The following is a 7,929-nucleotide window of genomic DNA, read 5'->3' as shown; positions in this document are numbered from 1 at the left end:
GGTAAGTTAACCTTTCACAAGTTGTTCGAATAATTGGTTGGGTCAAATGACTATTTTTACCCCGAGATCACCTCCTTGTTTTCTTAATCCCACTGTATCCTCTACATGAACAATTGGTTTGTGATCTAATTATAAAATCAAGTTACCTCTTGAGCTAATAAAGAATGGACGCCTTTTCTTTCAAGACTCGGAGTCAGCACTTAAGGAAACAACCTTCTTCTTACTATCCCTGAAAGTAGGTAGAAGATTTGTTGCAGCTATGTGCCCCAGCTAATCTACCCGATCTCTACCCCTAAAATGGAGAGGCTATTAAGCCCGGTGCTGTTAAGCCAACCCACACCTATGCAAAATCTAAAAATAATCTCGAATAAACAAAGTTCAATAGTTACTCAGTGATTAAGGTTTAGTTACCTAGATCATCGTTATAAATAGTCAATATTAAAATAGTTAAACAACGTTATAAAGTAAGAAGTGACTTATTTCTTGGTTCGATTTTATGCAAACTCATGCACAGGGACGCCCCTTACTTCTCATGTCACCACATGAACGAATTAGGGATTCACTTCGTTTGTAGCACTTATACAACTCCTCTAACAACTATCAAGAGTGGGCCAAATATATAGTTACCAAAATAAGGCAACCCATCCTGTATTTGTATACTATAGATCATTTTTATTATTTAACTCGAAATCCGATCATTCTATATTCTCCACGATAAAGTTTTAAGTATCATTTAATAGTCATGATTCTTTATTTATTTCTAAAATGAAACAAGCAATTCATATAGTTCAGATAATAACTTTATTCAATCCAAAACTTCAAGTAACAACTTTTCGATTTACAGAAATAAGTTTATTATTACAAAACCACGAGTTTTAGGACATAAAGCCCAAATCAAATACATTATATAGTAATTATGTCACATATAATTATATTAAAATTAATTTATATCACATATATTTTAATTTCCCTCAATCAATGTTGAACAATTCAAATTAATCTCAAAAAAATTGATTCTCATTAATTTCCTGTTGAAGCTACAGATGGAACCTTCATGGGACCTGTATATCTAACCTTCGACATGGCATGTGGAATAATTAATTAAAGTATTCACCATTTGTTAATTGTCGGGCACTTCACAAAAGACCCAACAAGCTGCACTCTTCCCATTACAGATATATTCTATGTGTTCGTTGGATATAACTAGTCAACAGTTACGATGACTCTTCACCAAATTGCTTGTAAGTATAGCTGGGCCAAAAATTATGTTTGTGCCCCTATAGTTACATTCTAACCTTCTTAAGTACCATTAATTCCCTCTAATGAACAATAAATCATAGTCTAATTATGACCAGACCCCTCTCGGGCCAGGAGAGGATTGTGGCGCCACATTATTTAAGCCCTAGAATCCAACACTTAAAGGAGAAATTTATCTACTTACCCCGACATTGGGGAAAGAATTCCTTCTTGTGTAGTTGTGTTCCCAGGCTCCGCCAATCAGACGAAAACCCCAAAATGGTAGGATTATTGAGTCGGCAATCTGGTCACTCTCACCTGTACAAATCAAAGGACCGCCTTCATAAGCAAGAGTTTACAACTCAATTCAGTATTCGAGTCGTGTTACCTATGGTCATCTTGTGTGAAATGTAAGTCTATATTATGAATGACATTATGTTAATGAGACTAAACATTTCATGGTCCGGTCTTATACAAACTTCTTTGTATAGAATATCTCCTGCTCACGTCTCCACATTTAATGATTAGGATTAGATCATTTGTAGCACTTTACAATAATTGTAACATCTAATAAAGCGTATGTCTTTTAAAACATGATCTACCCGTATGTCTCTACATACATGTTTAAACTACAAGATAACCTTGGATGTTAGCTTATTGGTTTGTGGTTTTAATGCAACTAAATTTAAAATAAAACATCACATATTTATTAGATAAATAAAGATGTTTGTACAATATAATTCCACTTTAGGACCCTATGAGATTTAGGGCATCAACTCCAAGAAAATTCCCTTAGTTAAAACCTTAACTTCTTTAGGTTTCTTCTAACTTTCTAGCCCTTAAACATAACCCTTAAACTGATATCAAGACTTTAGAAATAGTAGTTAGAGTTTAGGGCTTATAGGTTAGTATAATACCTTGTTTGTGAAAAAATCTCAAGAGAATTTTGTTTGTTGTCAGATTATATGTAATGACATTGTGTTTTAGGGAATAATAACAAGATATGGTAGAGCTTTTTGTGAACAAAATGCCAGAAGAAGTTGAAAATGAGCATGGTAGGAGAGTTATCCTACTTTCTGGGGTTCCAGATTTAAACAACTTAATAAGGGAATTTTTATCTCTCGAAGTAAATATGCCAAGAATTTTGTCAAGAAATTTGTTTGAAAATGCTATATACCAAACAAACCCATGTCCCCACTTATGCTAAAATTTAAAAAATTATGTGGAACTCAAGTTGATGAGAGTCTGTACAAAAGTATTTTTGGGGTTTGCTATATTTAACAACCAGTAGACATGATATTGCATTTCTATTGGTGTTTTGCGCCAGATATCAATATTGTCCTAAAAAAACAATCACTTGCTCAGTGCTAAAAGAATGATTATGTACATCAGTAGCTCTAGTGACTTTGGTTTATTTATACACTTTTGGTACTAGTAGCTCTTTAGTTGGCTACTGTGATGTTGATTGGGTCAGTAGTTCTGAAGACAGGAAAAGTACATTCTGGAGGATGTTTCTCCTAGGCAACAACTAAAATTTCATGGTTTGGTAAGAAACAAAATTGCATTCTCTGTCAACAACTTGAAGCAAGATTTATCACAGTAGGCAGTAGCTAGACCCAATTCATATGGATGAAACAAATGCCAACAAGAATTTATGATGTCTCACAAGATGTCATGACTCTTTTCTATGACAACATGAGTGCAATCAATATATCTAAAAATCGTGTTCAGCATAGCTGAACTAAACACATTGACATGAGATATCACTTTATTCTGTCTTGTGGGAGAGCAAATGAGATTATGTTGAAGCATATTAGCACAAAAAATCAAATAGCAGATATTTTCACAAAGGCTTTAGATGCAGCTCGTTTTGAGGCCTATGTGTGCTGAAGACATAAAAATTAATCCAAATGACCAATCTGAGATGTCTTTTGGCCTATAAAGTTTGGCAGCCCAAGCAGTTAATTATTGTGAAAACTGTATTAATTATGGTTAGTGAAGGTGTAAGAAAGTTTAATAGGTTTTAATTTAAAATTTCTTTTAAGTTTGATTATTTTCAATTGAAGTTGTTTGGGTTTGTATATTCTTAAAACTCGTAGTTTGTAAATAGTAACATATATGAAGTTTATTCAGACAAACTTTTGTTGAATGAAGATGAATTGATTTTTTGAACTTTAAATCCAATAAACTTATGAAACCTTGTTATTATCATGAATACTTGAACTTTATGTGGGACATAAATTAGATCAAATTTTGAGTATTAATAGCCTAAACAGACTACAGTACTTGGATTAGATGCGGTACCTATTTCTGAAGATACTATTGAATACGACCTACTTTATGATTGTTACAAATATTGTAAAGTGTCATAAACGATGTAATCAGTTTGTTCATGTAGAGATATGTGAACGGGGGTTTCTACACGATAAGATTGTGTAAGACTGACCAAAGCAATAATCACTATTACGTATTAACATTGTTTACTATTAACACCGATTAATTTCCCTTCTTGATGACCTAGATAAACTTGATCTAAATCCTAAGCTGTCTATGAACTCTTGTTGATTCAGGATTGTGCCTTGATCTTCATAGTGAAGGTAAGCTCAACAGCGCTACTCGATATGCCTTCCCATTTCAGGGATAAGACCGAGTAGATAGCTAGGGACATAAAATTTGCAAGATGGAATCCACTCCTACCCATTTTAGGGATAGTAGAAAGGTTATCCCCTTAAGGGCCGATCCCGGGTCTTAAACAAGGGGCTCCATTCTCTCGCTGGCCTGAGAGGAATGGATTTAGTGATTAAAATCCTAAACTCAACTTTTCATTAGAGGACAATTTTACATAAGGAGAAAAGATGTAACTTAGGGGTTAAAACGATAATTGACCTAGCTAAGGTTACGAACAACCTATGAATGATTCAACTTATTGATGATGGTTATATGGACACAAAATATATCTACAGTGAGGGGAGTGCAACTACAAGTATAATGGACAGTCTTGTTAATTAATGAATATTGATTAACTAGGTTTAAGAGTTTGACCGGTTAGTCTCGGATCGTTGGAGCCCATTGATCTGTAGGTCCATCGGGTCTCCTTGCTAGTTCACTACGGACAAAATTGAAGAACTAGGTGAAGTAGAATTTGAAATGTTCAAATTTGGTTTTTGAGAAATTGCATTTTTATATGAGAATAATTTGCAATTAAATAATTTATTAATTACTTTTGGAGAGTATATTTTATATTAAATAAAATATTAGCATGAAAGTATTTAAAAATTAAGTAATGTGATTAATCAAAATTAGGTGTCAAAGACAATTTAATATGTCATATTAAATTCTTTATTTTATTTTATTCAATTAACATTATTTTAATTAAATAATTTCTAAAATATGAAACATGTACTTCATTGTTTGTCAAAAATTGATTTATTATAATTTTATTTTTAATAAAAAATTAGTTAGTGAAAAAAAATTCCAATTGTTGGATTTTTTCTTTAACTAAGTGGATTATGAAGTGTTTTATGCTAAGTGGCACCTATTTTTATAACATATTAGGATGGAGTTCGAGGTGGAGATCATAGTTTTTGCATGTGTTTTTGGTTAAAATAGGTTTTGATTTTCAAATGCTACAAACTTATGCTTCTTTGACTTTTGACCAAAAACTTCCACAAATTCTTCTTACTCTCCAATTTATTAATTTGATTTTCCTATCTTTCACTAAAGATCCGTCCCACAACCGTGCTCTTCAACCGTTAGAATAGCGAGAATTACCGTTGATGGTGTCAATTGCTCACGAAGAGGAAGATTCTTGTGGAAACTACAAAGATTGTATTTCTAACTCTCTTTACATGCTTATTCCTAGTTTATTTCTTGTAATTAGAACATTATTAACCATTGTTTTCGCTATGCATGCTTCTTTTTATCCATCAGAATTTGTGACAGGTTTTTGCATGAAATTGTTGGAGCTTCTTTGCTCATAATTATTCCATAGTAGTTACTTGCATGTGATTTCAGTATTATCCTTCAAATGGTCAGCACTAGGACAAGAACATATGCTTCCAATAACTAGATGGTAAGGTACAAAGAAAAGGCGAAGAGGAAGCGATTATGTTGAAGAAGATGTTCTTCCACCTACAACAAACAATATGGTGTTCGTGTGCATGGACTCGTTGATGGCAAAGAAAGAAGTTGAAGTTCCTTTCTCTATCGGCAAAATATTTCTTGTTCTGGTGCTAGCCCTTCTATATAGAATCGAAAGGAAAAGAGAGGGTGAGTTCTTCCACTTTAACGCTATGCCCTATAGTTGTAAATGGATCTTACAAGTACAAACGGGGGTTGTTGATGGAAGGTACAGATCTTCAAGGCTTGACTTATGGCAAAGGGTTATACCCAGGTAGAGGGAGTCGACTATGAAGAGACTTTCTCACCTGTTGCCATGTTAAAGTCGATCTGCATCCTCCTGTCCATTTGTAGCTTATTATAATTATGTTATTAGCGCTTGATCTCATCGTGCAGACAAGTTTCTATGTGATCGTTGTCCATCGCATCGTGAAGATGAGGGACTGAGCGACCGTGGTTAAAAAATCGGAGTGACCTAAACCCGTCATGGAACTCTCGTTTTGAGATCCTTTCAATTGGTATCAAAGCCATGTTGATTACTCCAATTCATTTGTTGCCAATGAAAATAACGTTACATTCTTGATGGTGCATTTATACGCTGTCTTAAATGTTAATACTGTTGTGGATATTGCCAGATTAATGGATGTTTTTAGGATGATTTGCCTCGGTCTGTTTTAAATACCTTTTACATTTCTGGTTGTATGTATAGGCCCCTGCATTTTGGGCATTTATAATCGTAATCGAGTCTCTATTCAAAGTGTTTGAAGTCTTGAGTCATTCGTCGAAGTTCTGGGCAAAGGTTGCGGCTCTTCAAGGAAGGAGATGATTTAGGTTGATCGCATCGTGCAGACAAGTTTTCTATGCGATCGTGTCCATCGCATCGTGAAAGATGAAAGGACTAAGCGATCGTGGTTGAAAGCATTGGTTGAACGATGGTGGATGCAATCAAGCGTTGGTTGTATTGGGAAGACGATTGGGCACACGATTGCTGAGTATCGTTTAATGCGCGCCGCGAGCTAGACGATCGTTTAGGTCAGCAAGCTTCATCGCCTTAGTAACTGACTAAATGATCGCTTTGCATCACAAGGTAATCGTTTACCTAGTTGTACGCATCGGTTAAACGATCAGACGCTCGCGTATCGTTTAAAGCACGCTAGACGATCGTTTAGGTCAGCAAGCTTCATAGCTTTAGTAACTGACCAAACAATTGCTTAGTAACTCAAGGTAAAATCGTTTACCTATCGTCGCGCTATACAAATCGCATGGACCGATCAGGCTTCGTAGACTCGTCTTCGTCTACGTGATCGTTTGCTAAAGTTCCTATCATCTAGTGTGCACTGAACGATCGCTACCTTTTAAAGATTGCTACACGATGGAGACCTCCTGGTGGTTCAAGACCCGATTCACTTGTGAACCGGTTTGCTCGATGACAAATGTAATAGATAGGGTTTTTCATTCCGGTTCTTTTTGAGTTAAAGGCTCATCCCGATCCAATAATTTATTTGTTTAATACATGCGATGTATGTCTTAATGTCATATGGTATGCACAAATCCCACCTTAGGTTATGCATGGATCACGCATCATCTCTTTATTGTAATTGTTATAATTTAGAGAAGCATGATTTTATTAAGTAAAGCATGCTCATTCAACATATAATAATAAGAATTATATTTATGCATGCATAAAAAGCATTGACATGCATCATCTTTATATTAATTGTTATAGTATAAGAATGAATGATAGCATTGTTTTGTTTGGTTATTACGCATTATACAAAAGTTATATAGTAATGACCGGATTTGCATGAAGCATGACACACAGGTTACTTTATAATTGTTATAAACGCCTCATTTTGCACAAATTTATTTTAGTTGTTTTCTTTTTAAGAGTTAAAGAGAAAATAGAAACTAAAAAAAATAAGAAAGACATGCATGCTCACTTAGGTTTAATTCATGTTTAAAGTGTTTAAAACTTGAATCACATAGACCTAAGATCATGGTTCTATATGATTAGCAACCCTAAGGCCTTTAATCTTTTAATCAGGTTTAATAGGATTAAATTGGGTAATAAAAGGTTAAAATGTAGCAAATCTATTCTATAAGGGACCTTTTGTCTAAGGCAGGTTCTTCTAGGCTGGGGTATTTAAATTGACGGAAACGTAACACCGCTACCTGGGAACTTATCTGGAAAGGTGAATTAGATAGATTTGATGCATGCATGCAAGTAAGGACAGTCCATTAAAGTGTTTAAATGCGACTACTTGAACTTGTTTATATTTCATAAACAAAGGTTGTTTATGAGCAGACTTTAAAAAGAACCACTTAGACTAAAATCAGCAGCCGGATTTTCTAGGTTAATAAATTCCATAGGTAGAACATTCAGTGGGAGTGCTTGGGGCATAAGATGCTTCACTTAAACCTTTTCACTTTTCTTCTTAAGTCCACACCGTGAGATCTATCCTCGGCCTTGCGGCATCTTTGGCGTGTCCCACCAACTCTGATGGTGTTTGGGTAGGTCAATTAATCAAGGTGTTATGGAGAGAATGTTCATAGTAAGTGGAGTAGGAAGTGTGA

Source organism: Benincasa hispida, chromosome 9 (genome assembly GCF_009727055.1).
Source record: "Benincasa hispida cultivar B227 chromosome 9, ASM972705v1, whole genome shotgun sequence".
Lineage (NCBI taxonomy): Eukaryota > Viridiplantae > Streptophyta > Magnoliopsida > Cucurbitales > Cucurbitaceae > Benincasa > Benincasa hispida.
The sequence above is the reverse complement of the archived record's forward strand: the minus strand, read 5'-3'. Positions refer to the sequence as shown.